Below are 25,681 nucleotides of genomic sequence, written 5' to 3'. Positions count from 1 at the left end.
TGGAGCTCAGCGCCAGGCTGGGTGGCAGAACCCAACCCAGTGCTCCCAGCCAGCCCAGCCTCCTGGGCATTGCACTGCGCTGGCCTGGCTTTTGTTTTTAGTTTCTCCTTATCACTAAGGAGGCGGCTGCCAGCTGCTCCCTTCAGTGCAGCATAGGAGAAATAATACAGCTCTGGCGGTGACCGCGCTGGCAGCAGAGCTGGTGGCTGGTGAGCCAGGGGAGCGTGCGCCTCAGTGTCCCCAGCTCTGGGGAGCAGAGTGGAGACAACCCCGAGCACAGGTGGGCTTCCCTGCAGATCCTCATCCTGGCCACATGCAGCACAATCTCCCAGGAAAACACAGTGATCAGTTTGCAAGTACTGGAGTGAGAGGCTGGAAAACCACCCAAGCACCTGTGCGCATCCCTGGCAAAGGAAAGTTCTCCTGACTGCTGGATGCTGCTCTGGGATTTAGGGTGCTTTTCACACACACCTGTGGGACTGTGCCCCAGTTCTTCTGTGGCCATTTTGCCAAGCTACAACTGCTGTGACTGCTATGGCTCTAATTGAGTGCTGGCTCTGGACCACCTGCCTCAGCTGAATCCTTGAAGGAATGAATCCAGTGCATGCTGGGGAGAAAATGTGGTGATAGCTGAGCTGCCTCTGGACATGCAGCAGGGACCCTGGGCTATGATACACATTCCATGGAGGACACAGTTTACCCTAAAATGATGTGGCAAAATCTCTCTCAAGTAAAAGGGAGGTCATCCAGACCACTGAATACCCCCGTCATGAGCAAAGCTGTCTCCATAGCACACTGATAGTTAATGAAGAGGAAGTGTTATTTCCACATAGGTCGGGAAAGTACAGCAGCAGGCAGGCAGCACAGAGAGACCGGGGATCTCCAGTGGGATCATGACTGTATGTGCTGAACAAGTGCAAACGAGACTCACCGCTGAGGTCCTGCGTGGCTGTCAGGCAGAGGTGGGAGAGCAGAGTGGGAACTCTGGGCTGCAGCTGGAGCAAAGTTTGCTCTGCACCTCCAGGCAGCTGAGTGCTGCAGCCCATCCAGACAGCAGAGGCTAAAGGTGTTCTGAAAAATGGCTGAAGAAGGAGATGCAACACAGTGATGTGGATCACAGCCCAGCAAGCAGGTGCTGTGCAGAGTGCCAGAACACACTGCAGACAGAGCAGTGATGCTCTGCCAGATGCCAACCAGTACTGGCCATGAGCTTTGAGGAAGATAGGGTGAAAAAACATTTCAGAGAAGCTCAGGTACCTCCAGCATCACCTCCTAGAGGAGCCCAGGAAAAGTCATCTCCTCTCTCCAACACACCCTGTTCTGGGCCAGCACGAGGGAGGAAAAGAGAAAGCTGAAACCCCACTGAAATCGTAGGAGGTCCCTTGTGGTTCCTGGCTCAAGCTGATGCAGATCCATTTCAGCTGATTGTGAGATTATCTTGACAGCTTGAAAGCTATTCTTAAACGCAGCTCGTGCACAATGCACTACGTAGCTGGGGAGACACTGTAAATCACCGCTCGGTGGACACGGGATACCAAATAAGTGAAGAGGAGATAAGGGACCATAATATAGGTGTGACTCACTTTGACAAATGTCTTCGAGATGGCAATTCAAGGCCTCCTTATTGCAGCGACATGAATCAGAAGAAAAGGCTGTACTACGACAAAGACCTGGATTAATGGTCAACTCAGAGGACTCGGACTTGCTACCACATCTCACAGCACCTCACAATTCCCCCTGGAGTTAAAGGCTGAGGCTCTCTGACTCTGGCATCGTGTCTCTTGTCTGTCAGCCCAGACAGACAAGAGACACGATGCCAGAGTCAGAGAGGCTTCTGGGGCCAGAGTCAACTCATCCTAGAGTGAGAAGTAACAACTCCACCTCCAATAAGCAAGGTAGAAGAGCTCCAGGCTGAGTGCAGACTATTCCCAATGCAACTGCCAGGTAGCAAAGGGAATCCCAGGGTTAACAAGACTCCAAACCTTCTTCATGGTCTGCACTACTCAGAGGTGTCAAACATACAGCAGTTGAGTGGCAGCCAGCAAGTCCCTGACCCCATTCCCTGTTTCAGCCCGACCCTTTGTAACAGGTGGATTTCCCATAGCTCTGTCCCTTGGGCAAAAGCAAAATGCTGCCAGTGACATAGGAGAAGCTCTGCCTCTGCTCTCCAGGAACTGAGAGGCAGAGAGGAGGAGAAAGCAGACAAGCTCCTGCACCTCACCGCCTGTCTGACACTGCTCTCCCTTCTGCTCCTTGACTCGGCCACCACGGTCTTCCATGGAGACAAAGCTTCCCTTTCCACCTCTACAGTGCTGGGCATGAGAGGGGAGAGGGCAAGAAAAACCCTGGCAAGAAAGCAGAGCAGATGCATCATGCTGATGGAAACCAGGCCAGGATGAGCAATGTGGGGTTGGGGAACAGCTGGAAACTTGGTATCCTCAGGGAATCACTGCAAACACTGCAGCGAGACCCTCATCCCCTCTCAGGAATCAAGGATGCACCTTGTGCGGGGAGCCTGGATGTGTCCAGGCAGGAATTGTTCCCCACCACAGGGTCTGTAACCAGCCAGAATGCCCAGTGTGATCTCCTCAGGGCTGTGGAGGCAGAAGAGTGCCAGAGTCAGCACGGCGGCTGATCAGGAGAGCCCATGCTATGACCTGCAAGATTTGCTTGTGGGCTGTGGATACTATATCAGGTTTGTATTTTCTTCACATCACTAGAAGCTGCCCTGTCACCAGCAGTGCTTGGACTGGAGATAGCTCTGATGGTCCTGGGCCCACAGCAGGAGCAGCAACCACCTTCCAGCCAGGCAGCCTTCTCAGGCAGCTCAGCCAGCCCTTTGGACCAGCCCCGCAACCCAGAAAGGGTCTTTAAATGGTGAGTTTTGAAGGTGCCAGCATCTAACTCAACCACTTCTCTTAATTTTTGCCTTCTTGCCAGCCCTCTTGTTTTACAGACAGGACATATCAGGTTTTCTAGTTGCTCAAGGACTCTCTGGCCAGAAACCATGTGTGGGTTTCCGCCATTAATAACAGACGTGAAGCCATATCTCAACCACCGTCCATCTCCCCTGCTCCCAGCTCCCTCCCTTTCAGGTGTGTCTCTGCCAGAAAAGATTTGGGACCTGTGGCAAACTCCAAGGCTCTCTGAGTGCCCTTGGCCTCCTCTACTGATCTCCAGCCCCAACAGAGTGGCTATTTGCTTGTTCAGTGCAAGTTTATCCTGGAAACCCTCACTGATACTCAGCCACATTCGTCACTTGAATCTCTGCAGACCCTCTGCCAGTTCAGGTGAAGTTTCTTACTTGTCCCTTTCACCCCAGCTCTACTCGGGCCAGCTTGGAGAGACGCCTGGCTCTGAGCCACACAGCAAGAGCTGGTATCAGATCTGGATCACAGAGTCTTTTTTTTCTGGAGATAAGTTTGGCAGCAATTGGTCAACTCAAGCTGATTGCTAAAACCTCTCCTCTCAGATGGTTTTCCCAGCCATTCATTGCACCAGGACACTAAACCAAGCCAGAGGAACGTCCAGGGGAGATTACACTCTAGGCAATGGTCCTTGACCCCAGGTGAGAACCGTCCTCCACGTCCTGCACCAGCAGCAGACAATCTGCAGCAAACGCCAGGTCCTGCCCATGTCCGCCTCCTCAGGCCTCCCCAGTGGCACTCAGGCAAATGGACTTTCTGCTCCAGCATCTTTTCTACAAGTCTTCTGTGAAAGCTTCCAAAGTGATCTTCAACACATCTGGTGAGGTGTCCACTTCTCCTACAGCTCCTCTGCATTCATAGAGCCCATCTGGGTATTTTTTGCAAATATCCCAAACATCTATCTCATTTTAGCTCACCAAGAATGTCAACTCACAGAGTAGGTTCTGCAGACACTTAGTGAAGCTCTGGGGTCCTATAGGTTTGCACTATTAGACAGAAACATTAGGTATTGACTCTGGTAGCTCTTTTATACAATCTTGCTTGTCAATTGTGTACAAAATCCTGGTTTTGCATACATGATGAGCATCAAATCAGAAGGAAAACTCATTGTGGTCACAATGTCCAGCCTTCTCTCAGTCACCACTCTTCCCAAAAAGTGCCTTTTTAGGAATGGGCATTTTCTCCCTGTGCAATAAAAGCCAGAGCACACAGGTGCCTCTCCATGCCACTGACACTCCAGTGCTCTTAGTTCATGTCATTATGAAAAGTCACAGTAAGAATGATCATTAATCCTTGGATTTTTTAAATGTACTACCTATTGAAGAGAAGTTATATAACAGAAAGGACGGAACACACCACAAGTTTGGGAGACGTATCACTTCTGGGTATGGCAGAGCAAATTAAAACACTACAATCCTGACCTGGTCAGCTATGCGAGAGCTGCTCTGTTCTGACCCTGAGCCAAGGAGATCAAAGAAATTGGAAGATTCACTCTTTTCTCTAAGTGTAAACTTAGTACTCATAGCTCCAGAGAGTCAGGAACAGCTCCTGGAGATGTCCTCACTTGAGGAACATTCCCTTCACATTTCTTGTTGAATGTTCTTTTTCATTATTAAAAAAAAAAAATCAGACAAAGCCACACTGTGTACTGCCGTACTGCAAGTACATCCTGGTAATGCAGAGTAATTCAGACTAAACTACCTTACAAGACAGAAATACAAAGTTCCCAACAAGCCCTTTGAGACCTCAGAAGTACCAAGTCCCCAACTAGCAAAGGCAATTCCTCATTAAGCTACTAAGAGACTCAACCAAAGGTAAGGATACACAGAGTTAACATACCCAGATGAGCCTGATGATATCCTAAAACACTTCTAAAAATTCCCGAGGGGGGTTAGCATCCACAGATATCTTGCACAGAAATCATTCAAAGGACAAACGGCATCTCTCTGTCCCTTATTCTTTAGGATTCAGATTTTGGTGTGGGATCCCGGCTGCTCACGAGAGGGTGGGTGACATCCCCTGGGCCCCAAGGGTATCTCAGAGCACAAGAGCTGGTGTCTTTGCCCAAGGGGTTTCTGTCCTTCTCAAGCGCCTCTGGAGGCTTAAAGAAGGAACAAACCAGAGCATCTCCTGATCTTGTTGAAGGTCAATGAGCAGCCCCACTGTGAGCACATCTCCTGGGGTCAGGGCTGTGTACACCCATGGGTGTTTTCTGGGTGGGTGAAAGGCAGCCACAGGACAATGTGTTCAATGGCTTCACAGTGCCACCAGTCACAAGACTGGGACATCGCAGAGGCCACAGCAGCTCCGGGCTATGGATCTGGGTGTCCCAAAAGCCCCTCAGGTCAGCCCAGCCTGAGGTGTCCACACCTGCAGTGGCAGATCAGGAGTGAGGGGGCCCAGCAGCAGGGCTGCACAGGTCTCTCTAGGGTTGCTTTCCCCTTTGTGTCTGTCTCCTCAGGGTGGGATGCCCTGTCCACATGCTCCCACAGACTTGGAAAACAGACACATTTCATTGAGCACTGGGTAGAGCCAGCCAAGGGTGCCTGGGCTCAGAGCAGGTTGCATATGCACGGTGACACCAGAGTGTCACTCTCCTCTTTCCAGCTGCTCTTAAAGGCTAGAAGGTGACCCACAGGTCACATCCCTGGCTGTCCCTGGACAATCAGCCCCAGCCCTTGGTGGAGCAGCAGGGCTGAGGGTGTCCAGATGGCCCTGGGAAGCACGGGCAGCCACCACAGCCTCCTGCGAGGGGCCTGTGCCTGATTTGAGCTGTCCCCAGGAAGCAAGACCGGCCTGGGAAGCCAGCGTTCCAGCTCCGTGCATTGAGCAACGCGTGCTGGCCCCAGTCGGAAGGGCTGGCCCGCATGTGCATCTTGCTTGTTTTTCGTCCCCCAAGGGGTCAGGCAGCCCCTGCAGCGCTGTTAAATGCCAACTGTCTTTCAGGCTCACTCCTTGCCAGCAGTCTCTGTGTGAGGCCAGCGCAGTTTGCTTGCACAAGACAACAGAAAGTGATTTTTACACTTGACAACAATGAAGTATTCTTGCGTTTAACAACAAGTATGTGCTCTCTAGACTCAACGCCTTTTGGAAAAGCCCTTAAATCCATCAGTCCCATCCCGCCCTCCCAAGGGCTGCAAGTGACAATCTGCCTGTGCTCTGCTTCTGCCTGGGGGGGATGTTCTGGGGCAAGCTGCTCGCGTCCCGCGGGGCAGCAGACACCCCAAACCGCAGGGGAGGAAGGAGGGCAGGAACACAAGCCAAGAGCTGCGGCTTCAGCTTGTTGACGGGAAGGACAGCAGGGAGGGATGAGGGAGCGAGCGGTGGCCAAGGTCCCTGCTGGTCCTGCGGTGCGGCGAGCCCCCGGCTCAGCCGGGACAGACCTCTGGATCCCCAGGCAGGCCAGGATGGAGGGGAGGGATTCAGGGCTGTCACAGCAGGGCCACGTGCAGCCTGGCACCCCACCACAGTCACACTGAGAGCACTGCACAGAGCAGCCAGGCAGTGTGGAACAAGAGGGGACTGAAACTCTGCAGCCTGCATGTGCATTGACCTGGGGACCCCACACTGCAGCCGCCCCAGGAGTGTCCTGAAGCAGCAACACGGGCTCGGTCACAACCCATTCCCGGGGTGCTGCTACCCCAAGCCTTGCTGTCATGATTAGGGAGTGCAAACTACAGCACACTGACTTAAAAAAAAGTTTGGAGTGCTTAATTTCCTTTCCCCTTCCAGTGTGATCACAGAGTTAAGATCCTTTGAGTGAGAAGCTGGCCATGTCTGTGGTACCTCAGGCCACTCCGTGGCACTGGAAACATCACCGGAAAGCTGATTTGGCAGAATTTCATCATGAACTGCCAGGCTGGAAACAGCAGGTGCATCTGGCAATGTCTGTATGGCTGCACGTTGTTCCCACCTTCCAGGAAGCACACCCTGGGGAATGCCAAAAGACAGCCAGGCACCACCAGAAACTCATCCAGAATGAGAGCTCAACCCAATCTGAGAGTCATTCCAAATATTTGTTCAAAAATAGAAAAAAAAAATACGTATAGGGAGCTTCAAGTTGAATCAAACTGAACATCATAATTTCTCATCATCCTTTTAAAGGTCCCTCTCTGTTGGTTTTCAACTGAAAAATGCTACTGATAAATGACTTGGATTCAAACAAAGCCACCTGTTTTTGATTGTGATACTTGCATTTACTAAACCAATTAGTATTTTTTTTTTCCTTTTCTGAGAACAGACCTTTTTTCTGGGCAAAACACCCATTTTGGTGAAACCCTCTTGTTCAGCAGAAAAGCTCCTGGCCTGGAAAGCAGAGGAGGAGGCTGAGGACCAAACCCTGCAGCCCAGGGAGAGGATCCTGTGGCTGGTGCCTTGACGGCCGTGCTGTGCCCTCCCAGGGCTGTGCAGAAGGCAGACGTGGGGCTGCTCCGGCCCCGAGTGAGGGCTGAGTCCCGGCATGGGGTGCACGGCCAGCACGGTGTCCTGGGGGACAGCAGGAATTCCTCCCTGGGCATACACCAAGCTCACAGTCATCTCCCTCACCTAGGGCAAATGACACCTGTGAATCACTTAACTGCTGCACCTCCATCCGAGCTGAGCAGGAAGGAAGGTGAGGGGGCTCAGGGGACTTGCAGCAGGGCTTCCCACTGCTGGGAAAACCATCCTGGAGGATTCCACACACTCCGCACCAGGGACACCATCACATCTGAAATGCAGTGGCTTTCCAAGCCTGACAAATGCCATCACGCCAGCTCAAGCTCTGCTCCGTCCCACGGTGGTGCCAGACCTGGTGCCCCTGGGGACAGAGCCCACCCTGCAGACAGCCCCCTCTATCCTCACGCTGCAGACACCTGCTCTCACCGGACACTGGCCAAAAACACTAAAGCAAATGCGTGTATTTCCAGCACACGTTCAGTCAGAATTGAGGGGTTGTGGAACATGGTATTTCATCTCACCTTGGCATTCTGAGGCATGAGCTCACCATATCTGCCGTGACATCACATGGCATGGTAACCCACGGCCCTGGGTATCGCGCAGGGTGAGCACATGGGGTATATATTCCCCTTAAAAACGTCTGGCCTATAAGTGCCAGAATCTTCCTGCACGGAACTAAAAACATTTATTCTGGAAGAGTCTGGAGGCTCATGGCTAAAGGCAATAAATACAGATTTAATTTCATAGTTAATACCCTGTCCAGCGTAAAATGTTCATTTTTAATATCGTTGCCTGCGATCTGACATTACCAACAAGATGTTGCAATACAATATCTGAGTCATTGCACAGGAGATAATGGTATTTTCTTGAGTTCAATCTGGAGGAGAGTTGGCCCCATTAATCAGGCTTGAAAAACCGATGCCAGAGAGTCTGCCAGAGAGTCTGTCTGGCCTGCTCGGAGCACAAGTTACGTGACCCAGGGCTGCGGGGAAAGGGGGGAGCATGAACAGATCTGGATGTCATGATGAGGGATCTCCCGAGACCGTGTCTCATGTGCAATGGCCCTTTCTTAGGGTCAGACAAGAGGCTCCTGAGCTTGGGGTACAGGGGAGCCAAGAGTGACCGTGACACTCCAGCTCTGTCTTTGCTCTTACACTGCCCCAGGGGAGCTGCCATCGCACAGCGTGACCGGCTGGGACGTGGGGAGCCCTGGTGTTGTGGAGGAACTGGCCGATGTGACAGCGTCCCTCAGGTCTGTCCATCACCAGGCCTGAGTGCCCCATGGCTGTTGAGCCCAGAGCCAACAGTGGGGTGAAACAGCACTTGGTAAAGCAACTGAGGAAGGAATGTCCATTATGGGCAGGTCAATAAAATCTCCCAGGTAGGGATATGGGGAATGGAAGCCATGAGGAAGGACCTCATTAAAGAAATACAGCCCTTAAAAGTGTGTGCGAGTCTTGTAGGACTCCTCAGGGTAGGAAGCAGAGGAAGAGAAGGATGGGAACTGAGAAAGAAGCCTCTCTGGCCCACCTTGGGCTCTGGGACTGCTGATGGAGCTTGAAAGGCCTGCAGAGAACCAGGAGCTCTCCCAGGAATGTAGGGCTTTCTCTTCTGCAGGAAAGCAGAAGCGTCTCCAGTTATCCAGGAATGCCAGCGTGGGAGGGAGACCACTCTGGCAGAGTGCTCGTTAATCTGGCAGGCAAAACCCAGGATCTACACAGAAATATGCAATGTACTTTTAACACTGAGCACTTTTGGCCCATTGGCCCAACTTGGCTGGGGACGCAGCACATTTGATTTCAGCAAGAAGGCTTTAATTCAAGACTGGGTACCTCATTGTGAAAGAAATGCTTTTTCATGACCAGGCATTGCAAACGGGATGCAAGAGTCAGCAGATGGAAGTCCCTGATCTGCTATGCACAGAGGTCAGAGCAGATGATTCCTTCTGTCCCTGAACGCCAGTAAATGGTTCTGCAGAATCTTAATGTGTGAATGAAAAAGTGACTCAGGAGAATAAGACATGATAACTCTTGCAATTTTACCTCCAGAGGCAGTGTGCCACGTCTGGGGAGAGCAGAGGCTGTCAGCTGAGCTCAGCCTGCCCGGAGGTCTAAGCCAGAGGAAGGGTGAGGAAAAGTAGAATGATTGTGAAAGCTCCGTGCAACCAAACTGTCCTGATCAGGAGGGGGCAGGGATAGGGACTGTGCTGAGACCTGGTCCTCTGGAAATCTTCTGTGAGTCAGCAGAGACACAACCCACGGCTTGAGTGACCAGTCCAGTCTTACGGTTTTCTGTGGGTTTCAGGCAGGGAAGTGCCTGCAGTGGCCTGTCCAGCTGGGTCCATGGCCATCTGCCTTCTCCCACCTCCTCATAAAGCAGCCTGGTAACGAGCAACCAGCCATAGAATCATTCTGGTTGGATGAGACCTTTAAGATCATCATGTTCAACCATAGCCCAACCCTGGCATTGCCCCATGTCCCTGAGAATCTCATCTCCATCTGTCCAATCCTCCAGTGATGGTGACTCCACCACTGCCCTGGGCAGCCTGTTCCAATGCCCGACAGCCCTTTGGGGAAGAAACTGTCCCCAAGATCCAATCTGAACCTCCCCTGGTGCAACTTGAGGCCATTTCCTCATTCTATCACTTATTACTTGGCAGAAGAGAACAACACCCTCCATGCTACAACCTCCTTTCAGGTGGTTGTAGAGAGCGAGGTCTCCCCTCAGCCTCCTGTTCTCCAGGCTAAACGAGGTGCAACCACTTGGGCCTTGTCCTCTGTGTCCACCGCCTGGCCTGCAAAGCTGTCAGCAATGCTGGGAGGGTGCCGAGGGACGCCTGAGATCTCCCCAGCTGCACTTCACCACCACTGCACATGGGGTGGTTTGGCTGCCAGGGCAGCACATGCTGCCCAACAGCCTTTCCCCATCTCTTCTGAGGATAAAAGAGCCGGCCACCCACTGCACCATGGCTCTGGGTGGAGAGCGAAGAGTGGGAGCCGCTTCTAGGATGCAGGAGTCTTGCCATGGGCCGGGCAACTCACCAGAGACCTTCCAGCCATAGGCATCCTCTGCAGAATGAGTCACAACGGCTTACTCCAATGTTTTGTCAAGGAAATGTGATATTTTTGACATTAAACTGGCAAATTCAAAAGGAAATGCACATTAAAAAAAAAAAAAAAAGGAAAATGTATTTCCAGTGAAATCTGAACAACCCAAAAGTAATCACGGAGTTTCTTGTTTTAGCTGCCAAACTCAAAATGTTGAGGAAATTCGGAGAATCAAAAAAGTCTCAAATTAAATGTCTCAATCTTCAGTTGCCAAGAGAGGAACTATGGCATCTTCATGGTTCTGGAGTTCAGACAAGCCTGATTTTATTCAAATTAATATATATTATGACAAAAAAACATTTCATGAAAACAACTTTTCTCAGGAACAATTTCCATTTCCCAGTTCTGTGACCCTAAAATACATGCCAAATGTCTCTAAGAGTCAATGTTTTATTTTATTTAACTGAAAAGCAAGATGACAATAAAGTGAATATTTAAAGTGAAGCTCTGTTCTGAAAATATATCTACATAATTGTAAAAAGATTTAGTTTCACAAAGCTGAAAACAATTATGAACCGAATCAGTTGGGAGAAGTAATTTAATGAGAAAAATGTGAATGCTAAGTGGGAATTGTTGAAAAACATTTTACACGTTGCCCCAAAACCACAATCCCACAATTGAGAAAGAAGGCAACGTTGGTTAAAAAGAAAGACAACTCTGGCTTGGGAGGGAAGTGAAGACAACTGTGAAAAAGAAGAAAACCATATTTAACTTAAGAAAGTGGAAACTGATAATAATTAATGAGAAGTGAGAAACTGTAGAAAACTGATAAGGGAAGCCAAGAGCTGAGGACAATGCATGGGGCTGCAAACCTGAAGATAACGAGAAGCAATTTCTCTCGAGGAATAAATATAGCTTTTCTGAAGTTGTTGGTTGTATTAGACTGTCCCTAGATGGATGCGCTAGAATAATCGACAGCAATAGAAAAAGCTGATGTTTGCCAGTGTTTATAGAGTATTTGGCTGAAGCAGGTACTGGTAGGGCTGTCACCACGGGCAATCACCTCCAAAGGCTGCTACAGCACGAAAGAGACAGAGATTTAAAGAAAAGAAATACGATTAATGCTAATCCACATAGTTTTATGGAAAATAGAATATGGCAAACTAAGACTCATCTTTTTTCTGGAATTACAAGTTTGATTGATAATAATATTGGTGGTGTAATATACTTAGACTTCTGCAAGGCAATTGACTTGGTTCTGTATGACATTTTGATTAAGCAACTAGAACAATACACAGTCAACATGGCCCATATTAAACAGATTAAAAGCTGGCTGAGTGACGTGTCTCAGATGCAACTGTAAATGGGAACTCCTCACCCAGCGGGTGGGTTTAGTGGAGTTCCCCAGGGGTCGGTTCTTGGCCCTGCACTATTCAACGTTTTTATCAATGATCTGAAAAAATATTAAATCATCTGTGGCAAAGTTTGCTGATGACACTCAGATTGTGAGACCGGCAAACAGAAAAGAAGCCAGATCACTGCTGCAGAATGGCCTGGGTCGCTGGTTAAACTGGGCACAAGCAGATAGTTAATAACCAAATATAGTCACAACTCTAGGGAACAAGGATGCAGATTATCAGCCACAAGGAAGGGTGCTCTGTCCTGGGATGTGGTAACAATGAGACCGCAGGGAGCTGGAGCTGGCTGTGCCCTCCTGGCATGTGCGGGTGGCCCAAAGCCACCACGTTCCAGCAATCATCCTGCCCTGCCTTTGGGTGCCTGTGCCCACCCAGCGCCTGGCTCTGGTGCTCATCGTTCACTGGCATATTGAGAGACTGGGGGGAAAGCTGTGAAGATAATTAAAGAGAGGTAACCTTGCAGTGAGAGACCTCCAGAGATCGATCTGTTCTGCCTGTCAAAAAACAGGTGCCGAGGTATCTCAATCACACATCTTCGCCACAGAAGACTCTCCAGCCTGGCAGACAGGGGTTTATCCAATATGCAGAAGCTGAAGCAAACTGAAACCAGTAATATGGCATAATGCTTGCTGCCACACCAGCAAGGGCAATTAACCGCTGGAACAATTTATTAAGGCATTATTTATTTAATTATTATTAACCTCCATCATTAGCAAATGTTACATCATGCTTGGTTGCTTGCTCTGATTCAAGCAGCAATAAATCTGGGCTCAGATTATACCTGGTAGCCAGACTAGATAATTACAAAGGTATCTGAAGGCCTCCTAGTCCAAACAACGATGGAAAGGAACTTGGAAACCATCACCACTCTTGCTGACTCTGCTCATACTTACACCAGGGACCCTGACTCTGCTCGTACTTACACCAGGGACCAAGTGCCACTGTTCCCTATCAGTCAGGTCTCACTGCGAGCAAAAGCTTCACCATGGGCATTTGTCGTGGTGATAAGTTTTCTACCAAAAAAGCTACATCTTTTTCTTAGACCTACAAGATCTTGTAGAGTAAAAGCAGAAACCTGCCCTTCGGGACCTCCAGCCTGAGAGCCACGGGTGTTTGGAACCCGGTGAAACACATGGTCCCATGGTGGAACTGTGTCATTCACTTGGAGCCCAGGTGGCTGAACAGGCCTCCAACATGAAGAGTCAATTATGGGCAATTTTAGAAGGGACAAACAGTCAGAAAAGTGACCTGCCAAGAATTCAGGCAGGGATGGGCAGCTGGCCAGGCACAGCTTTTACTGAGCAGTGGGCAGTCCCGATGACTTCCTCTGCCTGCTGCTGTGTCACACCGGGGCACCTGCAGCTTCCACATTACCTTGCCTTTTATGACTCTAGTCCTTTTGCCTTTCCTTTCATTACTCCCCTTTTCCATCTTCCTCCAAATTAACGTTTTACTAGTTATTTTCTCTAAAAATAAGGCTTTTATGCTTGACAAGATTTATTTTCAAATTCTTATGGGATTTGCTCTGTGTACTGATCTCTAACTTCCCCTAATCCTACATCTCAAGCAGTCAGCCTGATCCTTTTTTGATGTCCAAGCAGGAACACACCTGACTCACGGTGGCCCAAACCCAGCTATTCACTTGCCATCTGACATCCTCTCCCTTCCTCTCTCCCGTTAGCACTGCCACCTTCCCAGATGCTCACACCTCACCTTTGGTTCTCCTAGCTCTAGCTGCTCCTACCTACAGCATGCTGAAGACTGACCAGACTGAAGGCTTTCCTTGGATCCCAAGCATGGGAAGAGATGCTGTCATCCATGTTTCACAACATGTCGAGAATTGTTCAGCAAAACAGTTTTCCAGAAACCTCTCAAAACTGACAGCATTGGGAGTCATCCTCTTCTGGAGTTAGGCTGTTTTGTCACTCTGCACAGCTGGGTGAGCAGGTGTAGCTTTGATAGCCAGTGGTGTTTGGGAAGCAATTCATCTTGCACTAAGTCGACGTCTAAAATAGGGTAGATGATCCACTACCTAGAAATGCCAGCTTCTGTGCAATGAAACAGTGGCCAGGTTCCCTGCACAGCTCTGCCTGGCAAACCCTGAATCTTTTCAGCGCCTTGGAGCCAGGACTGTGGCTCTGCCCAGCAACTGGGAAACTCTGCATCCTGCTCATGGTGAAGGCAGCTCGGGGAGGTGCATAAGGACTGCAGAGACTGAGCCTAAACCTTGTGCAGACCAGAGCATGTAGGTGGTCACAGAAGCACAACCGTTACTACAAATAGCCAAGGGCTTCTTGCTCCATTTCATCAGGGCTTAGTAAACCCTCGTGAGCTGCTGGAAGGAGGTGGTTTGCAGAAAAGCCAGTCCATGGAGGGACCATCATCTACACCACTGCAACAAGGCCAAGGATGGGGGCAGGAAACTCAGTTCCTGGAACCCAGCACACAGCTGTTTGCCCACACCTGGCTTGCACAGGTCCCCTCTTGCCATTGCCCACCTGCCTGAGTCACTTCTCGCCTTAACAGGGCAGAGGCCAGTCTAACCCACAGCTACCATTGCCATCATTCCCAAGTGGAAAGACTAGCTTCGGTTTGCTCCAACTGCCTATGTGCCAACATCAAACATGTTTTACAACTGACCTGCAAAGAATGTGTGTCATTGAAGAGGATATGTAGCCCTGGAGAACATAAACCTCAGCTGCATTGTTTAACAGTACCTCACCCACCAGATCGGAATAACAGGCGAAGATGATCTCAGGGAGATAACTCTACCGAGTGTGTTAGCGCTACCTTCGCCAGTGGAAGATTCTTATAAATTCACTCCTCCTGCCATCCTTTCGCGAAGGGTCAGAAGATGTACTGACAATAGCAGCATGCAAATATTTCAGAACTTGGCCACACGCTGAGCAAACACTCTGGATAGCTTCACGAGTAGATTAAAATGCCAGATCAGCGAGCAGTGGTGCACTTTAAATATGCTCACTAATTTATTAAGTTTATTCTTAGCAAGCTTGCAGACTTCAGAAAGTTAAATTTCTCAGTGACAAATGGCTGGGGAGTTGGGCAGCCAGAGCGTGCGTGTCACAGTCAGATGTCCCTGGGGAAGGCAGGGGAGCAGATACCACCAAGTACACTGGATGGGTGAAAGTCCCCAAGGAACAGCCTGCACGGGCTTATTGTCGAGACTGCTGTACAGCTACGGAGTAAACACCAGGGCTCTTGGCATATCCTACTCTTCTCCAAAGAGCTCCTGCCTCCCACTCCAGGCTTAGACATCCCTTATCTCTCTCCCTCGGCCTGGCTGTGTGCTATAGGTTAACCAGTCCCCAGCACACTCTTTATGTCCCGGCTTTAGTAAGAGTCCCTTGTGCTGAGCTACGTACACCTCCCCTCTGAGGAAACCATCTGCCATGCTCCCAAATGACAACCCTGTCCTTTTTCCCAGGTGCCCTGATCATGCTGTGGCCAGGACCACTCCACCCTTCAACCCTGTCTGCTTTCTGTGCTCAGCCTACATGAGCCAGAGGTTTGGGCTCAGGAGCCTACCAGCGCCTCATCCAAGTGAGGACTGGTGGAAGGTGTCTCAGATGGGACACAGCAGTTACAAGGCACATTTCGGGCAGCAGTCGTGAGTCACCACTGCCCCTCAGCCCCCTGCTGTTTTCCATGGCTCTGCAGATTAGAAGCAGGGTCTGGAGTAGCAGAGTTTCATAGAATCATAGAATGGTTTTGGTTGAAGGGACCTTCCCAGCTCCCCCAGTGTCCCCCCTGCCATGAGCAGGGACATCTTCACCAGCTCAGGTTGCTCAGAGCCCCGTCCAGCCTGGCCTGGGATGTCTCCAGGGATGGTTCAGCCACCACCTCTCTGGCCAACCTGGGCCAGGCTCTCACCACCCTCAGGGCCAACAATTCCTTCCTCATGTCCAGCCTGAATCTCCCTCCTTTAGTTTAAACCATCACCCCTTTCCCTATCACAAAAGGCCCTGCTGGAAAGTCTGTCCCCATCTTTCTTATCAGCCCCTTTTAAGCACTGAAAGGTTGCAATAAAGTCTCCCAGGAGCTTCTCGTCTCCAGTCTGAACACCCCCAACTCTTCTAGCCTCAGGAAGAAAGTAATGCTGGCACTGCTGCTTGAGATATATATGTTTGGTATCGTTTAGACTGAACTAATGAGTGCATTTAGGAATTCTTCTGAAAGACTGTGTGCCCAGCTTTCACTATCACACATCCCTGAAGATGAAGCATGACAGCAGGAAAGAATTCTGGAATGATGTGGAAAGTCCCGTGCAGCATCACTATCCAACCTCTCGGGCCTTGGGAGGACCCTGGAGACCCCATGGCACTGGGTGCCACATCAACATGAGACAGTCCCTGCCAGGAAAGCCCCGAAACTGCTGCACTGGTGCAGGTAAAGGAGTCACACACCTTCTTCCCATCTGTTTTGATCACACTGCTAAAGAGTAGGAGACGCTCTTCCCCCAGGAAAGCATCACAGTGGGATGCCATGAACCCCAGGATCCCTGGCTGCTCTGCAGTGTTTGGTGGTGGAATCTGGTGGGACATTACAGAAAAGCCCCAGAGGAACAGAGCGATCAGAGAACAGGGGCACGGAGATGTATAGGCAACAGCACAAGGAATTTACCAAGCTCAAATACCGCTTAAAGGACCATTTCTGTCATTTGAACTCCACCCAGCAGTGAGGCTGGAGGCAGCAGCTCAGTAGCTATTTGCAACCACCCCTGCCCTTCGCCGGGCCACCACAGAAACACCAGGCGAGGAGAAGCCATCGTGGCGTGGGGACACACGCCCGTGCCGCAGAGAGCGGTGATCTCCGGGGAGGGAGCAGTTTGTCAGCCTCCAGCCCGGGGACTCCGCACGGCGTGTCGGGACGGCTGCTCGGGTGGTGATGACAGCTGCTGGTGGAGATGCCTACGTGCTGTTTGTTGAACAGAAATAAGACTCTGCACGTTTTCCAGGGAGAGAACGCAGTGGGGTCCTTTGAGCCAGAGCTTGCAGCTATGTGAGGCTGTTTCGCGGCATTTGCCACATCTCTGGGGAGTTATTATTCATCATCCCACTTCAGAAAGGAGCTGAGCCTCTTCTTCTAACACTGGGAGGGAAAAGACTTTCCCAGCAACATTTCCTGAGCTGAGAGCAAATCCCACATGGCATTGCAACCCTCCGTCAACTGCAAATGCGTGTTATTGTTACTTGCACTGCAAAATGAGCTGTTGGACCCAAGGCAATACGTGCTGCTGCTGGTAGTTAAACAAACTCCATATGCCCCGTCCAGCAGCTGGCTGGCCGATGTCAAAGCCCTGCAAAATGACCTGCTCTGACAGGCCTTCTCCTAGTGATCCGCTTTGATTTATTGCATCAGCCTGCAGTGCAGATAGGGAACATCACGCACAGACATGTGCTGGATCTGGATCCACACCCAATTGGGTCCATGTGCTCTCTTTAGCTCTTTCATCCCCCGGACCCTCTGCACTACAGCGAGTCTTTGTAGGAATATCTTGAAACCAGCTCCTATGGCAAGATGCTCAGACCAATTTATTGATCATTTGCCTATCTCAGCAGCAACATAGCTTCCAGAAATGCAAAACTCAGTTTGGGAACAACACGCTGTAATGTGCTGTGGATACAGAATCACCCTGTTGCTCACAAACTCATCCTAAGAGCTGAGAAGGTTTCCTCTAACAAGAGTACGCCAGATTGTCATCCTCAATAGGCTGCAGCTGGCTCCACCAGCTACAGCACCATGTGGGGATGGATTGGCCCTGGGAGACCTGAAAAACAACGTGAAGGGTAAAACCCACTCTGCAGTTAATGGAGAACTACATGGAGAGAAGCAAGCCCTGGGGACTGGTCCAGGGACACAGGGAAGCTGGGCGTGAGCTGCTGTGACAGCTCTGAGGGCTCAGGGACAGCTTTTCTGCAGGACAGCGTGGTTGGCACTGCAGACACACTACTGGGGCAAGTGGGAGAACAAAATCAGAGCAAGCAGGAGTGAAAAGTTGCTTAATTTGGCAGGTCCTGCCTTTTCCCAACCTCTCTCAGGGCAGAGCCTCACCAGTTCTTCTCCAGGCAACCCTCAGCACCCACTGCATGCTGGGCTGGGACAAGACAACGGGGGATCCTGAGCCCACACTGATGTCGACAGAGAGAACGGCAAAGGGAACATTGCAAGGTGCCAGAAGCCTGACATAAGCAGGTGTACAGTAGACTCACGGTGTTTCACAGATATTTACTGGGAATGGAGAATATCAAGCAGATTGGACACTATTCAAATTGCTAACATGCAAAAAGACAGAGGCAGGCTTCCCCATGAGAGGTTAGAGCCTGCCTGTGGGATGGATGAAGTTCACCGAGATGCAGAGTGCCAGCATAAGGTTCCCCCCTCCCTCCTGAGCAGAGCCTTTGGGGACAGATGATGAGGAACCTCCCTGGGCACTGACACCACCAGTGGGAGTCCCAATGGGGTCAGCACAGAGCTGTCACGGTTCCCACATCTGCCTTGTGCCTCCTAAAGGCACCCCAAGGTCTATTGCACAGACGCACTGTGCAATGTTGGGACAAATCCAGAGAAAAGCTGGAGCCAGAGGCAGCTGGGCTCCACCAGGCTGGCCCAGTCCCTGGCCAGCATGAGTGACGGGTGGCAAAGCCTGCTCATTTTAGCCTGGATTTCATTTTAGTTCATTTAACTCCTCCTCAGCTCCGCAAAGGCATCTGTTGGTCCTTCGTCACACATCTGCAAGCCCACCAGGGGTGCCTCACCTGTTGACACCAGGAATCACGTCACACAGCGTGCGGGTAGATGGGCAAACAGCCCAGCAGAAACAAGGCGCCTGGGAGGTTGCACACACCGCTTTCCATCATGCAGAGCTCTGTCTGTAGGGGAGAACTTTACCCACAGCATGCAGCACTGCAGGTGCACAGTCCCACTGCCAGCCCTGGGCAGGAGGGGCAGCAGAGCCCAGACCCTGCAGCTCAAAGAGAGGGCATGGCCCCACTCCTGAGGGTGCTGGTGGCCATCACACCCTCACGTCAAGGTCCAGAGCCAGGAAGTCCCTGGGGACAGCTGATAAGCTGTGTGTGTTCCAGCAGTGCCCATGCTAGCAGGGTGTATTTTTGGCTTGATGTTGGGACATAAATCAACATGAGTCACAAAATGCAGCTAAAGGAGGAGGTACGTCCCTTGCCCTGGTGCCTTCTCCAGGACAATGCTGCCAGCACCGAGCCGGTGGCTGCTGTGTGCCTGGGACACACTGCACGATGGACATAGGCAGGTCCCAGGTGCAGTGGCCAAAGGATCATGAAAGTTACTGCACTGGGCACTTTGGCTCCAGGATCATGTGTGAAGCACAAACATGTGGAAGGGGACAGCCCTGAGAGCGGAATTGCCCGTGTCCATGAACCCAAGGACAAGAGTGTGCTGACCAGAAAGCCACGTGCACCACACACACAGCACAACCTAGAAGATCCAGACAGGTCTTCCTGGCCCCATGTCAGTTTCTCAGAAATTACCCTGTAGCTTAAACTAAATCAAGAACACCTGATGATCAATGCCAGCTGGCAGGACAGAAGATAATCACAGCAGGTTATGGTGAGGCCACACATACAAAACCTTAGTCACACCTTGAGGCCATGCAGACATCAACATGTAGCTGGTAGGTCCCAAAGGAGTGTCCTCTGGTGTCTGGATGAACCTCTCCCGTGCATGATGTCCCATGTTGCCAGCTACCCCTGCAAGCCAGAAGCCCCGATCTCCTGGCAGCTGGTTGTAGGTGCAGAGTGTGCAGAATCTGCATGGCCAGAGTGTTCACCCACCCATGGATCAGTACTTGGCCATGACCAGAATCTCTCCTCTTGCCTCCCCTGATCACATTCCTTGCATCTTTGTCTCTGGGACTGCAAACCAAGTAGGGGCTGGCTCAGAAGGAAGGACAAGTATGGAGGGTCCCTTCCCTTGCCTGTCCCATGAAACCAGCACTCCTGGTTGCAGAATGCCCCTGCTTCAAGGCAAGCGGCAGATGAAACAACTCACCTGAGATGCAGGGGGTGCAAGTAGAGACCCACTACCAGTTACAGTCAAGTGAATGATTGATGGGCCATCACAGAGGAGGCAACAGCTCTACCGCTAGACTGCAAGGCTGGCAGCAGGTACCTGGAGCCACAGTAACCTGGAAGGGGTGTTTGGGATCACACTCCTGAACGTCAGTGCTTATATCACCTTTGGGGCTCATGCACCATTTGGGCAATCTCAAATGGAGGTGCTTCTACATGAGACAGAGAGTGGATGAAGGCTCAGGCTCTGCAGACTTAGCAATCTCCCATCCTTGGATCACCTCAGCCAAAGAAATGATAACCCTGCCTTCCCTCCCCTTCCAGAAAGGGCCTGCCTGTAACTCACCACAACAGGGCTACTGCAAGTCTGAGCAGCAGGGAGCTGACACCATGACCCGATGTGCTCTTCTCCCTGTTTCCCAGCTATCAGCTCACTGCTCCTCTCCAGACACAGGAGCTCGAGGTTGGGCACAGTCTCCAGATCTGATACCACAATCCAAGGTACCCACTGGGTCCCAGACCTGAGGGTGGACACAGGTCCTTGAGGAGAGTCTGGGAAGGAGAGGTTGGGCTTTGGGGCAGTTTCTAAAAAGCAATCTTGTCTATGCAGTATCTATCCTCTGGGAGCCAGGCAAGTGCAGGGAAACACAAGAGCTGACTGCTTTTCTGGGGCACCCAGTTGGAGCTGGAGGAGGCCAGGAAGCCTCATGGAGGAGCAGGGGCAGGAGGCACACAGGAGAGCCCATCACTCAGCACTGATGCCTCTACTGCTCTGCTGGGTGCAAGGGTCTGTGCTGTATCTCTGAACCATCCTCCATGTTGATGGGCACACAGGCAATGGAAGCCTTGAGCTGGCATCATGAGCAATGTCCCCAGCCACACACTGTGGGACACCACGGAGCTTCCCCAGGAGCAGGGAACCATCTGCAAACTGTCTGCACTCAACAGCCAGCATGTGCTGGAGGAGACACACAACCAGCCTGCCGGGACCCCAAAGGCAGGTGGAGAGGTCATAGAATCACAGAATGTCCTGAGCTGGAAGGGTCCCACAAGGATCATCGAGTCCAACTCCTGTCCCTGCAATGACAACCCCACAGGTCACACCGTGTGTCTGAGGACGTTGTCCAGTCTCTCCTTGAACACTGTCAGGCTGGGGCCGTGACACCTCCCTGGGGAGCCTGTTCAGTGTCCAGCACCTCTGGGGGAAGAACCTTTTCCTCATGTCCCACTGACCCTCCCTGGCACATCTTCTGCCATTCCCTGGGGTCTGTCACTGTCACAGAGAAGAGCTCAGCCCTGCCCCTCCTGCTCCTGATGAGGAACCTGCAGCCCATGAGCTCTGCCCTCAGTCTGCTCTGCTCCAGCTCAACAAACACAGGGACTTCAGCCGCTCCTCATACGGCTTCCCCTCCAAACCCTTCACCAACTTCATGTCCATCCTCTGGGCACTGGTGACTTATAACCCTGTCAGAACTGTGTCACATCTGGCAGAGCAAGATCCTGGTGGCTCCCTGTCTCTCAGCACCCGGAGCTTCATCCTGTGTTTGCACCCCCGGTCCACAGTACCCCTAACTCATGGGGTATATGTGTACTCCAAACCCAAGTGCAGGGGCTTGATCTCTTCACCATACGATACCCGGTACATTAACTTAGCTCCTCTCCAACAACAGCCAAGAAGGCCAGGAAATAAAGCAGGTACATTCCGAGAATACTGCAGCAGCAAACACTGCATGAATCACGTTAGACCGCGTCTGCTTCCCAAAAGATGCACTTGTTCCCCTGGGGTGGGCAGCCACCTCTGGAGCTCAGCCTTTCGAGCTGGACACAGGTGCTCCACATCAGGGGCGGTGAAGGAGCAGGGTAACCAGCCAGGCACAGGTAGGCTTTGCTTCAGCCACAACACATGCAAGAACCTCGCAGTGTCCCCTTACCCGTTCCCCTGGCTGCATCCCACCTCCATCAGTAACCTCAGCCTAGCATCAAACCAGCTCCATCAGCTCTTCTTTGGCCATGGGAGCCCGCCCTTGCCAAGTGACCACCACAGTGCTCCTTTTCCAAACCTTTGCCTTTACCCCATCAGGGCCTCGAGAGCTCCTTCATGCTCTTGGCGCAGGGGACTGCTCCTGCCACAACCCACAAACCTTCTCTGTCCTTCTGCAACGTCCCTGCCTGAATTCCAACAGCCTTTAATGTGGACACACGTAAAACAGAGGGACCCTGAAGAAAAGGAGCAATGTGACAAGGTTGCAAGGAGGGACACAGTGAAAACTGATTGAATGGGAGCTCTGGATGTGGCACTGTAGCTTAGAGAGCAAATATAGTGCAAAGAAAGACATCCAGAATTAGCAAGATCACTACTGCTCCTTGTGCCTACACAACAGGAGGGATGCTAGAAAATGGGAATAGGTTCAGAGAAGAACTACAAGAATGATCTGCAGCCTGGAAAACCACAGTACTATGGAAGGTAGAAGAAGCCCAACCTCTTTTCCTGATGTTGGCCAAAGCTAAAACAAAGCTTGGTCCCACCCAGAAAGCACCTGGTGCAAAGCTCTGTAGCCCAAACCAAAATGAGCTCCAGCTGGGCTTGGGCACTTCTAAACGAGAAAGCAAACCTCCCGTTGCAAATGGTGCGGTTGCTTAATCATCCAAACCAGCTTCGACATGGAAAGGGGGGCTTTCTCATCTGGGGTCACCCAGATCTGCTCTGCCCATGGCTGCAAATCATAGAATCCTTTTGGTTGGAAGAGACCCTTAAGATCATAGAGTTCAACAATAACCTAACTCTGGCACTAAACTGTGTCCACAAGAGCCTCATCTACATGTTTTTTAAACACTCTACAGGGATGGTAACTCCACCACTGCCCTGGGCAGCCTGTTCCAATGCCCCACAGCCCTTACTGGGAAGAAATGTTTCCTAATATCCAATCTGAACCTTCCCTGGGGCAACTTGAGGCTGTTTCCTCTTGTCTTATCACTTGCTTACCAAACCAAGGGAGCGTGGGTGCGAGCGTTACCCAAGGAGCAGCCTGGCCTCCTCAGACATGAAGGACGGGACTTTTCTCCTGCCTCTTTGTGGGTGCAATAACCATCCACAGAGAGCTGGAGTCAGAGAGAGGGCACTGGGCTGGCAGCACTGGGGAGGCAGCGATTTTATTTGGAGGTGCGGGTGAGCGCAGGAGGGCCCATCTCTTTCTTCTCCAGGGGACTGTGCCAGCCCAGTGAGGTTTCTGCTGGTTTCCTCTTGGCTGTCAGGCTGCGTGTTGTGGCGGCCGTGCCAGGCTTTTAACGCGAGCACAGCGCTCGCACAGCGGGACCGGGCTGGCTTGGCCGGGCTCCAGCCCCGGCTGCCATAAAATGGGAAATAAGGGAATTGGAGCGAGACCACAGCGACCACCAACCAGCTGCCACCGGGAGCACTGGGGTGCTCCCCAACTTGCCAGGCACGAGCAGGCGGCAGCACATCACCCCACGCCCACCAAGCCTAAATGCGCTGGCAGCCCCTGGTGCAGCTGGAGCCTCCAGGGACAAAGACAAGGATGAGGACGATGCCATGAGCTGCTCCCGGGGAGCAGGGCAGCCAGGACCCCGGGACGATGCGCACAGCAGACAGCACAGCCCGCAGAACAGTATGGAGTTTTCTGCTAGTTACATGTTTTATGAAAAGCTGCTGGCAAAAACGTGCATTTTCTTTGGCTGCATTTTGCACGGATCTGGCAAAAGTGTAACATTAGTGTCTCCCCTTGAGAGAACTTTATTGAGTGGAACAAAGTCGGATATTTTTAGCTACCCATTGTTAGCTGAAGAACAAAGCCATAACTAAGATATTTTGTCTCTTACACTGAAACAGGACTATCAGACAAATCCATGTACAGTCATATGTGGCTGCCCATTCAGATGGAGCACGAGAGGGAAACTATTTTTAGCCTGTACACTCCACACAACAACCACATTTCCCTTCCCCTGCATGCTGGACCACCAAAACACAGCACTGGAGAGAGGGATGTGGGGTCACTGACTTCTGCTGTCCCTCGGGCCACCCGACAAATGGCATTTACAGGAGAGATCAGGTCATGAAATCCTAAAAAATAAAAAACACTTTAATTTCTCGTCTTTTTGGTTGGAGTTTTGTTGTGATTTGTTTTCACTCAGAGCTGAAATGATGCACATTTCTATCAATAGGCAATAGGGAAAAGTCAGCCAGGAGCAAGATGGATCTTAGGAAAGCAGCAGTTGTAATAAACAGCGCTAAAAGCTGAACGCTCATCCCTTTTCCAAAAAAAACACATATATGCCCCGAGGGCTGCTCGGATGAGGACAGAGGACACCCAGGGGCAGTGCTGGGTCACGCAGCCTGCAAGGACAGGGAACCAGCACATCCCTATCCTGGAGGTGCTGACACCCGTCCCACCCCTCACAGGGGAACCGTGCTGGAAATGGAACCATTCGGTGGCTGCCAAGGCGGCACTTTTGAAAGTATTAACCCTGAGACACCAGAGAGCCCCGTGCGAGGCCGACAAAACCTCCCCTGAGCGCTTCAGTGCTCAACAAATGACATCAGTAGTTTATGACTGGCAACATTTTGCAATGCATTCATTTAAAAGAAACAAAGCGGGCCATAAATGCCCTGGATTTCTGAGCATGAGTGATGCCGGGAGCTTTTTCTCAAGTTTTTGTGGGTTGCATTGGTGAGTCATGGAGAAGTCGCATTAAACAACTGAGCATTTGGTGCAACCAGAATGACCCTCCACAGTTAACAGAGCTGTGACACAGCCCTCCTATCAAATCCGGAGCAAGAGGAACAAAAGCAGGGTGCCATCGCACAGCTTGACCCACTGGGACAGATACGCTCTGCATCGGCTGGGGTGCAGGAATTAGAGCAACCATCAGAGCAGCCTCCAAATGGCTGCAGCAAAGCAAGAGCCTTCATGAACTTCACACGGCCCTTCACCATCATCTTGCCTGTGCAAAGCCCGCTGCCGCATCCTTGCTGCATTTCCCTGCCAGTCTCTCCAGGAAGGCCAGCTCCTGATCTGCTAAGCGCAAATGCAAATTCGCTAAATGCACCTTGTTCCTGTTCCCAAACCAGCCGGTCTGCGTGTTGTCCCAGAGCTGCCAGGTGCAAGTGGCCACCAAGGCCCCTTCTGTAACCCAGGAGCAGCAGCAGGTAGCAGCGATGACTGACCGAGCTCCGTCTCCCTACAAATGCTGCAGCACTGACTGCTGTGTGTCAACATAAACAAATGCACATGTGAAAAAGCAGCGAGAAGACCAGAAAGACATTAAGTAGGAAACATAAATTACCTGCAAACTTTTCGGCTGAGCTAGAGTGTCCTGGAGGAGATGCTGCTTTGGGGACTCCTTGCTTTCTCCGTGGCTTAGGGCTGCTTTTATCAGGGAGCAGTGCTTGTTTTTATAAACTTGAAGCACAGTTAGAACTGGTTTAAAATAGAGTGAAAGGAGCTGGTGCGGGTGGAATTAGACAAACTCTGAGAGCTGCTTTTCCAAAAATAAATTAACTTGTTGCAGCCCGCGGAGCAGGGGCGGGCAGGCCGGGGGTGGCCGGGCGGGCGAGCGGGGCGGCGGCGGCCCCAGGCCGGCGGCTTCCGGGGGTCCTACCTGGCCCGGCCCCGGGTCAAGGGGATCAGCGCATCCCCGGGCGGGCAGCGAGCGGGGCGGGGGCGGGCGGGCCCCGGCTGGAGCCCCAACGGGCAGTGGGCGGGGGCGGCGGCCCCAGCGATGAGCCCGGGGGCTGCCCGGCGCCAAGGGCCCCCCCTCCCCGCCCTGCC

General features: G+C 51.6%; 1 protein-coding gene across 5 annotated transcripts in view; it reads right to left on the bottom strand.

Moving 5' to 3' along the window:
- The window catches only part of MYOCD (myocardin), a 255,352-nt gene extending 229,671 nt beyond the window's left edge, over positions 1-25,681 (bottom strand). For 2 of the 5 annotated variants that reach the window (XM_065034537.1, XM_065034539.1), the window contains exon 1: positions 25,197-25,679. The gene's annotated coding sequence lies outside the window, so the exon portion shown is untranslated. Of the gene's footprint in view, positions 1-25,196 lie in introns of all 5 variants that reach the window. The other 3 variants (XM_065034532.1, XM_065034536.1, XM_065034533.1) reach the window with 2 other exon arrangements.

Source organism: Columba livia, chromosome 18, assembly GCF_036013475.1.
Source record: "Columba livia isolate bColLiv1 breed racing homer chromosome 18, bColLiv1.pat.W.v2, whole genome shotgun sequence".
NCBI lineage: Eukaryota > Metazoa > Chordata > Aves > Columbiformes > Columbidae > Columba > Columba livia.
Note: the sequence above shows the minus strand (reverse complement) of the source record. Positions and strands in the feature narration are given on the sequence as shown.